The 10187-nt window shown below is 40.6% G+C and overlaps 1 long non-coding RNA gene across 2 annotated transcripts in view; it reads left to right on the top strand.

Moving 5' to 3' along the window:
* The window catches only part of LOC126505985 (uncharacterized), a 57397-nt gene that overhangs the window by 24456 nt on the left and 22754 nt on the right, over nt 1-10187 (top strand). Inside the window, exon 4 of one of the 2 annotated variants that reach the window (XR_007593051.1) lies at nt 5211-5511. The exons of the other annotated variant lie outside the window; for it this stretch is intronic. This is a non-coding gene — a long non-coding RNA (uncharacterized lncRNA). Of the gene's footprint in view, nt 1-5210; nt 5512-10187 lie in introns of those variants that run through there. 2 annotated transcript variants of the gene reach the window in all.

Raw genomic sequence — 10187 nt, forward strand, 5'->3', positions numbered from 1 at the left:
CCCTAGCATCATGGAACAATGGAAAGGAACCAACCAGCTGGTTAATCAGTGATATCTTTAAAGAACATTGTTCAGAGACTGGGGGTGGGGGGAGTTGTCACAACTGCACTAAATTCATGTTGAACATGGTAGGTAGTGCTTGCCTGTAACCCCAGCACGTAGAAAGTTGAGACAGGAGGATCATAAATTTGAAACTAGCTTAGGCTTCATGAAGAGATCCTGTCCTAAACTGACAGGATAAAGGTTACTCGTTATTCATGCTAACCCTTCCAAAAGTAACTAAAAATGCCCATCGGTTGTGAAAAATTGTTCTTACACATGCCTGTCCTGCACTAATTAAATGTGTTATTCTAGCCTTGGTTCCTACTTACATTCTGTTCACTGTATTGTTACAGACATACACTTCTTCTACTTTACGATTGAGATAGTAAAACAAGTGGAGAATTATGACAGGTCTGGCAGAAATGAAGATATTATAAAGAGACACTTGTATCTTTCAATTTGATTATCAGAATATTGAAACAACAGAACCCAAGGAAATGGGAATTTCCCCAGGCATCTCATGCTGGCATAAGAAAAGACCAACTCTCAGAAAAAAATTTTACTCAGTTCAGACAACTTCTCAGAGCACATTTTAGGAATGAGACTAAAAGCCCACATAAGGATGGGACAATAGAGGGTAGAGCCAAACCTTCACGAGGACTGCTTGCATATACATATCCTTGGCCCTTAAGCTTACTTCAAAACCCTAAGATGGACTTGGTGGGGGTGGAAGTTCCAGATCTCTTTGCCCCTCTTCTCAATCTGGCTATATTAAATAACTCTCCATTTTCTGATTTCCATTAAGCAAAGAAGGAAATGATAAAATGCTAATTAATTATCACAGGTTGTAAGAAGACTGAATCAAAGGTAGTATATTATTTTCTAATTAAGGTGTCAAGTAATAAGAACTTTAAATATGGCAATAGATTTGAAAGTGGAAAGAAAAGAATCCACATCACACTTAAGGAAAAGTTGAGTTCCTTGGTGACAACCTGTCTACAGGACAAGAAGAATGACATAGATTAGGAATCTAAGATAGTCACCTTCATGACTATTATTAAGATTAGGGTCTTCTTTTTAAAAAAAAAAAATGGGTAGGAGAATGAGCTTTTGGAGGAAGCCCCTGTCTGTGCTCAGTGTCTGTTCTGTAGACTTGATGCCATCACAAGTAGGGCCCTGCCTGAATGTACATGCATGACTTGTGTGCATGAAGACTCTTTATGTAGGGAGAAATAATGTAAGAAGGCTGCTTGTTGATTCCTGGACACCCAGAACTGAAATAATCACACAGAAACTATATTATTTAAATCACTGCTTGGCTCATTAGCTCTAGCTTCTTATTGGCTCACTCTTTCATCTTAATTTAACCCACCTCCATTAATGTGTGCATCACCACAAGGTCATGGCCTACCAGCAAAGTTTCAGTGCATCTGTCTCTAGAAGCAGCTCCATAGCTTCACTCTAACTCCTCCTTCTTTCTCCCAGAATTCAGTTTAGTTTTCCCCTCCTACCTCTATTCCCTGAACAGACCCAAGACAGTTTCTTTATTAGCCAATGGTATTCACAGTATACAGAGGGGAATCCCACATCAAAATAATTTCTTGAGTTTAAAAAAATTTTTGAGTTTAAAGGTGACAGATTAGATTATAAATTTTAAATTGTTAGAATCCCACATCAAAATAATTTCTTGAGTTTAAAGGTGATAGATTAGATTATAAATTTTAAATTGTTCTTTTCCTTAAACCATTAAATTTACAAGCACTTGTATTTATCAATTTGAAAAATTACATGAAATCAACAGTTGTTTGCCAGGCAATCTTTAGTTTTGGGTAAATACCAATTTTATAAACAAATGTCATCTGCAGAAATAAATAAACATATCCATTGGTGACTGTGATTTCAATATCCCCCACATGGAAAATATTAGAAGCCAGCCCCTATGACATCAAGTCCCCTTTTACATCCAAGGCCAGCCAAACAGACTTTGCTTGTGCGAAACAGACTGCTCAGGGAGCGGAGGGTGTCTGTGTTTGCCACTTCTACAAGGTATCCTTTTGAAAAGGGAATATTGGTTGGTGATCACCTTCAACAGAGACAACATATCTCAGAATGAAATGCAAAGCATAATCCAGACACAGACAAACAGATGGATAAAAAGATCTCATCTGTGTTCACCTCAATCTTTATCTGCTTTGAACTCTTTCGGTTCTCTCATTGTTATTATCCTTCAGTAGCAGGTTTGCCAAATTTTCTTCCCACGCTTCATGTTTATCCTCATCCCCATCCCTCCTTTCATTTCTTCATCCTTGGTTGAAAACAAACAGCAACTACTCCTTAAGGTGCCCCTTGTATTCCTAGTCATATCAACATTACTTCTATCAGATTATAAACCTTAGAAAACACGAATCACTATATTTTGCCAACTAAAAATGACTTTTATGGCATCCACAAAGGTTAACAAGACCTGTCTTCCTTTGGGTAAGAGATGAGGTGTTATGTAAGTCCAGCCTGGAGGAAGAAATGGAATTTCCCCAAGGAGGAATTAGGTGAACCTACTGATGAGAATATTCCTTCCTCTTCGATATTTTGGATAAATACTAGGGAAAATAGAAAAAAAAAACCCTGAATATTCTGAGGGAAATATAGAAAAGAATGGGTGTGCGGAACCTGTGCATGTATGACCCAATGTACCAAAGCAACTAAAACTAGCATTCCTTGCCAACGTTTGTTTCTCAGACGGTGTCCTCAGTCCCCTAAGTTCATAGCAGGTACACGAGGGGCAACTTAGGCAGCTGTGGTGCAAAGGAATGTGGTGATCCAGATGACTGTGAACTGTGAAGTAGCTGGGCAAGGCCTAAGAGTCTGACGAGATTTCAACTTTCTCAAATTGCTCCAGTAAAAACCCAGAAGGAACTGTGTACTCTCTATCATGCCAGTTAAGTGATTCTATAGCCTATTGCCAGTTTTGCCTGCCAGCTAACCTGTGATGATGACATTTCTTGGCAGATTGGTAGAATCTGGAGTAACCTAGGAGACCAGCCTCTGGACACGAGGGATTATCTAGATTATGGTAACTAAGGTGAACAATACTCCATGGGTTAGGGTTATGGGCCAAATAAAGACAAGAAAACAAGCTGATCATAGCAGCACTATTTATTTTTAATAGTCAGAACCTGGAATCAACCTAGATGCCCCTTAATGGAAGAAAGGATAAAGAAAGTGTGGCACATCTACACATTAGAGTACTACTCAACGGTAAAAAAACAATGATATCTTGAATTTTACACGCAAATGGATGGAAATAGAAAACACTATCCTGAGTGAGATAGCCCAGACCCCAAAATATGAATATGGTATGTATTCACTTATTAGTGGATTCTAGCCATAAACAAAGGACCTTGGGGCTGTAGTTCGCCATCCTAGAGAAGCTAAGTAATAAGGTGAGTCCAAAGAAAAACATATATAGATCCTCCTGGAAACTGGAAGCAGACAAGATTGCCAGGCAAAAGTTGGGAGCATGGGGGTGGGGGTGGGGTGGGGTGAAGGGGAGAGGGGGAGAGAGAACAGAGAAGGGGATGGTTGGGGAGAGCTTGGGGGGTGAGATGGTTGAGATGGAGGAAGGACAGATATGGGAGCAAAGAAGAAGATATCTCAATTAAGGGAGGTATTGTGGGGTTGGGAAGAGGTTTGGCTCTGAAGGGGTTCCCAGGTGTCCACGGGGATGTCCCCTGCTAGGACCTTGGGCAGTGGAGGAGAAGGTGCCTGAACTGGCCTTGTCCGGTAGTGAGACTGATGACTATCTTGAATATCACCATAGAACCTTCACCCAGATACCGATGGAGGTAGAGACAGAGACCCACATCGGAGCACTGGACTGAACTCCCAAGGTCCAGTTGAAGAGCAGAAGGAGGGAGAATATGAACAAGGAAGTCAGGACCGGGAGGGGTTGGTCCACCCACTGAGAAAGTGTGCCTGAGCTAATGGGAGCTCACCAAATCCAGCTGGACTGGGACTATATGAGCATGGGATCAAACAAGACCCTCTGAATGTGGCTGACAATGAAGGCTGACTGAGAAGCCAATGATAATGGCATTGGGATTTGTCTCTACTCCATGTACTGGCTTTTTGGGATCCTATTCTATTTGGATGCATACCTTCCTAAGCCTGGATGGAGGGAGTAGGGCCTTGGACTTCCCACAGGGTACCGTGCCCTCTCTTAGGACTGGAGCAGGGAGGGTGAGTGGGGGAGCCGGGGGGAAGTGAGAGGAGGGGAGGAAGTGGAAATTTGGAATGGTATTATTTATAAAGTCATAAAACATTTATTAGAAAAAAAAAGAAAGATGTGGTGACCAGTGTGGTCAAGCCACTGTGGTCATGCCAGATTGTACCTCAGAACTGAGCCAAAGTACACTTTCCTTATGTAAGTTGCTTTGGTCAGGTTTGATCAGAGATGTAGGACAGGTGGCTCAACGATCACTACCCACACCTTGCCCTGTCAGTCTTATAAGCTAATAATTCCCAAAATCCTCCTTGCTTCTTTTTTTTTCTCTTGTCTTGTGTGCCTTGTGGGAGTCAGGGATGGTGGAAGAGACATCGCTTCTGTTCAACAAATGGCTATCTCTTCAGACTCTCCAGAGAATAGACAGAGACACATCAATATTCTGCATGGTCATTCTGTCCCTGTTACATCTGCGGTCTTTTCTACCCAGTCATACTCCTGATTATAAACATTGAGGATAGAGAGTGTTTTGTCTTTTTATACTACCTGGATTGTAAAGTTAAATTTTAGAATTCCAAGAATAAATAAATGAAATGCATCGGCAAAATCTTCATTTCTTTTCTATTCCCCAGTAGCCCAAACTTGTCTCTTTCCTTTATGGAACTTTTTGCTTTTACTTTTCATGTTATTGTTGTTTTTCACAAACATTAAAAATTTTCATCACGGTTTTAGCAACTTCAAGGGCAACCTAAACTTACTTAGTTCTTTTACATACAACCTCAGCTAGTCTTAAAGTTGAGCAGTTGCTCAAAATATACCTACAGTCATATAATATACATGATGTATATATATTAAAAATAGTCTGAATTTACCAATGGGTACTAGAAGACGATTCTGCATTAAAGGGAAAATTATCATTTTTCAAGAAATCTATTCCTGTTTCTTATAGATCCATTTATAATTCAAGATATGTTAGGTCCAGTGAGATGTCTCAGTGGGAAAAGATGCTTACAACCAAACCCGATGATCTGAGTTCAATCTCTGGGACCCACACGTGGAAGAAGAAAACCGACTCCTGCAAATGGTCATGTACCTCCATACACATGCAGTAAAATGGTTGTGTTCACGCACTAATAAATATGTGCAAACGAGTTAAAGTAAGTTAATAAACTCTAAACTGGTAAGGTTTAGAAGGAGCAAACTTTATCTACTCATTTCTATTGATTTCTTTTTGAGAAAGGGTTTCCTATTTGTCAGTCTGTCCTTGAATTTGCTATGTGACAAAGGATGACCTTTAATTCTTGACCTTCCTGTCTCATCTTTGAGGTGCTATGCTTCTAAACATGTACTGTCATTCTCAACTACTTGGCCACTTTTTAAAAAGGAAAATTAATTACTGTTTTTATGTAATCGGTAATTTCAAATGTACTCGGGGCACTTGAAAATGTTTCTCTTAAGTAGATTAAATTTATATTATAATTGATACTCTAAATGTTCATAGCATATTCTGCTTAGAGCATAACAATGCATTTTATCACAATGCCCTGATACCACAGATTTTATATCAGTAGACTCTACATTTGCTTAGGTTTTGTTTATTGATATCTATCAATACCAATGACACCATAGCCTCACGTGGCTGTCTCCCTGCTTGTGAGCCTTGACCCTGAGTCACACTGCCTGTTCTTCATGGAGGTGGGGAAAGCATAGATTTCACACACTGACTCAGTTCTGTCATTGAGCATCTACTTTCTGGTGCCTTCCCAAGGCTTCTACTCCTAACTCATTTACTAATCATTTTACATATAACTGTGGACTCCTCTAGTTATTCATTGCTCTTAAATTCATCCTTGAGTAACTTATTTTCTTTTCTTCCAAGCATATCTTTGGTTGTTCCTCATGCCTCAAAATTTTGTCATGCTTATGGTTTGGTGGAAGCTTGAAGTTGAACTACTCCAAACATCGAAACAGAGTCTTTAAGTTTCCCATGATCTCAATAGCGCCTCGACCAGTGATGCCATGAGGGCATAGAAGGCAGAAGGGTGTCAGGAGATGTAGTATTCACCTTATTCATGATGATGAGTAAGTGGGCTTGCTTTGTAAACAAGGATGTGTCTATAGTCATTTTTCACCCACATTGCCATCCACCTAATAAGCATTGACCACCAGTTAATATTCTCCAAATTCAACTGAAATATAAAATCGTGTATGCCAAGACCATCCCATTTGGCAGGGAAATCCAGTTCAATGAGAAAAATACTATTTGGACATAATTATCACTTTGGGGAAGAGTACCACACCTTCCAGTGCCCCTGGGAGCCAAAGGAGGAGGCTTCTGCAGCAGCTGACAAACCTTTTGCAAAGTGGATTTTGTACTGCACTCCAGTGGTTAACTGGGAACATGTCAAATGGATTGAGAGCAGTCTCCGTCGGGAAAGGGGGACACTTTGGCAGAGGCTTGGTGGTGTGAGAAGAATAATATGAGGACTAAGCTACACATTAAACTGTCACCTGCAGTGGAGCCTTTAATGGGACAAGGAAATGAAGCAAAAAGAAGTTTGTATAGGATCACAGCATCCATCCCAACACCTCTGAATGCCAAGCTCTACATAGCAGGAAGGTCACAGAATTCAGCTTTGAGAGATGTGAGGACACAGTGTGTGTGTGTGTGTGTGTCTGTGTCTGTGTCTCTGTGTGCCTATATGTGTGTTGTTGTTGTTGTGAATGATAAGATTTGTTGGCAAGAAGTACCTTAAGACAAAACTCATGCCAGTAACTGACTGATCTAGGACATAAGTTTGACACATCAGCTACTCCCTAGTCTGGGAGTATTCTAAATGTGACATTAACACTGTAGCTTATACTGAAATTTATTTGCAGTTGAAGAGAGGGCTCAGTGGTTAAGAGCACACACTTCTCTTGAAAGGACTGGAGTTTAGATCTGACACCCTCTTCTAGCTTTCGGAGGTACCCCCCTCCACACACACACACACACTTAACATTGAAATAAATTTTTTAAAAAGACACTTTATGCCATGTTTCTACACAAAGCCCAGAGGGTCATAAAAGGAAGAGTATAAGTGCTTTCAGGAAATTGAACCCATTCTTTGCAAACCCTCTGACCCAGTCAGTCCTTGGTAATCAAGATAACAGGATCAAAGGAGAAGTGTTTTCCTTTTCTCTGCTCAAAACCTGAGCAGAGGATGATGATCCTAGGGCACACAAGGCAATGAGCTGCAGAGGAACACTGGCCTGATGTAGCTACCTAAGGGCAGGACACAGCTTCATTGCTGTCCTCCCATGCTCAACAGAGAAGAGGTAGTAGGCAATGGCGGAGAGCAAGAGCCTCTGGAAGGAAATGGAGATTTCAAACACCTGAGGGTAATGGTCTTGACAGAAGACTGAGGGGCATCAGCACAAGTGTAGTGTGCCAGGATCATTCAAGGATGGTATCATTTGTATCCTCAAAAAGAAGTGTCATAAGGGAAATTTAAGCTGCAGCAAGAACCATAATTTAGCGAGGAATACAGGGAGAATCATATAGATAACAAAGACTGTGAGGCTGTAAGTGAGGAATGGTGAGGGTAGGCATGAACTGAGAGTAAAGCAGAAAGAACAAAAATAAGAATTATACAAGGCAGAAACATATACTTCGTTTGAGCCAGCTGAAGGGAATTTGATTAATGTCTGTAAGCACTTGCTATCCTGGAGCTGGCAGTGTGAGAGCGATGATCATATGTTTCTGAAGGTGACCCTGGGTTTTCATTTGTGTTCCCCCTGAATAATCTAGATGAGCTGAATTGTAGGGGATAGAGTTCCCTTGTAGGGATGGCTGTGCCAAACATCAGTAAAACACAGAATCAGTGGCCTCTTTCCTGCAAAGGAGGAGCATTGCACCATGGGCATAATACGGACAGGCACTGTTAGTGGCTGTCACTCAAGCCAATGTTTTGCTACCTAGATTGTTTTCTGCTTCGTGGACAAGGTGGCATTCATGCCTGTCTTTAGCAGTGGGGAATGAAAGGGAGGAAGAACAGGGACAAGCCAGCCCACTATACTGAGGGGAAGCATCCTAAGACAATAGAAAAATGCAAGGCGCAGGGTCATAACTCCACCTCCAGAAGCATCCCAAGATGATTGGCAGTATGCAGGAGGCTGGATCATAATTACATCTTCTTTTCTCACTGCTTCAGGACTTTATCAGTTTCTCAGCTACTTCAAAACTCGACAAAGTCTACTCTGTAACCCCTGGTTTATGTGCAGCTGTAAAATTTGTATTAGACACCGGAGTATGACAGATGATGGCCATTAAAGGACCCACATAGCATGATCCAGAGTAGTCACATGAATGATTCAGCTGCATCTGGCATAGCCAAGTGCTATAAATTGTGGTAATGATATTTCATAGGACTGGACTGCGGTTAAACCAAGGACTTACCAAAAGACCAAAAGCCACCCACAAATTGGCTGTTGCTCTGACAGTATTGTAGAATAAGAGGTTCTAAATGTTCCTCCAGTCATCATGATGAGCCTTGATAAAGTACACCATATTCATTAACGTGACCAATGTCCTCAGAATCTATATCTATATTAGCTGCCAATTTCCTCTTCAGTCAGTGAGTGAAGAAGAGTTAGAAACCAAATAAATAGCTTAGCTGAATCAGGTAATAGTATATCTAAAGAAGAATTGAAATTATGAATATTGATGTTTTCCCTGCCATTGTTATAGTTTGATTTAACTCTTTGATTTACTAAGCTATGCTAGGAGAATACTCATTCAGTGATGAACACAAAAGATGCTGCACTAGTTTGTTTTAACTATCAACTTGATATAGTCTAGAGATGAAGGGAAGACAAGCTCAGTAGAGAGATTTCCCAGGTCAGATTGACCTGTGGCCATGTTGGTAGGGAATTGTCTTAATTGTTCATTGATGTAGGAAGGCTCAGCCCACTGTGGGCAGCACCATTCCCTGGGCAAGTGATCCCGGCCTATGTGAGTCTGTGAGCCAGCAAGCAGAATTCCTCCATGTTTCTGCTTTAGTGTTTGCCCTGACTCGTTCAATGATGTGCCATATCCTGTAAGCTGAAATAGCTCCCTCCTTCTCCTAAATTACTTTTAGTCAATTTTCTTTCAGCAACAGAAACTACAATAAGTACCTTCTCCCCTGTTCTATTTCATCTTTGATTCATAAGGTGATGTAGAACTTAAATCACAGAGGAAACTGCTTCTAGTGACAATAATAATGGACTCACTACCAGAATCATTAAATTACCCATTGGAGTATACAAACTCATCGAATCTAGATTTTACTGTATGTAACTCTCGGTCAGTATCCTGTGAACATCATAGTCTAAGCAGCAAAGGTATTCCTGAGCATTTACAATACAATTAAAATCAACGGGGGATGTTATGTTGGATTTGTAATTTTTGTCTGTGCTTTGAAGTGGTGCAGTTATGGTACCGATGCTGATAGATGAAAAAGTCACTGTGTCCAAGTGTTTTCAAAGTTAGATCATGAGGTGATATGCACTTTGATTCCTGAAAGCTGTAGCACTCTGCTCCCACATAGGCCCATCTGAATAAGATCAAATCCTAAACATCTATCTCAGATAGGGAGGATGAGAAGATTAAAATCAGCAATGCTTTTAATGACTCCTGAGAATCTATCTCAATTGACTGTTCACAATTTATACTGCAGGGTAAGTCCTGAGATCATTTGTCTGTTTCAAAGTGTCAAAACTAAGAATTAGTTTCTGTTGAATTCAAAGAAAACACAACGTTTTATTGATAGTAAAGTACAATTGATTTCTTCATTGTGTGCAGGGATGTGTGTGTGTGTGTGTGTGTGTGTGGGAGAGAGAGAGAGATAGATAGATAGAGAGAGAGAGAGAGAGAGAGAGAGAGAGAGAGAGAGAGAGAGAGAGA

Source organism: Alexandromys fortis, unplaced genomic scaffold (genome assembly GCF_014885135.2).
Source record: "Alexandromys fortis isolate MF-2015 unplaced genomic scaffold, M_Fortis_MF-2015_v1.1 scaffold_60, whole genome shotgun sequence".
Classification (NCBI taxonomy): Eukaryota; Metazoa; Chordata; class Mammalia; order Rodentia; family Cricetidae; genus Alexandromys; species Alexandromys fortis.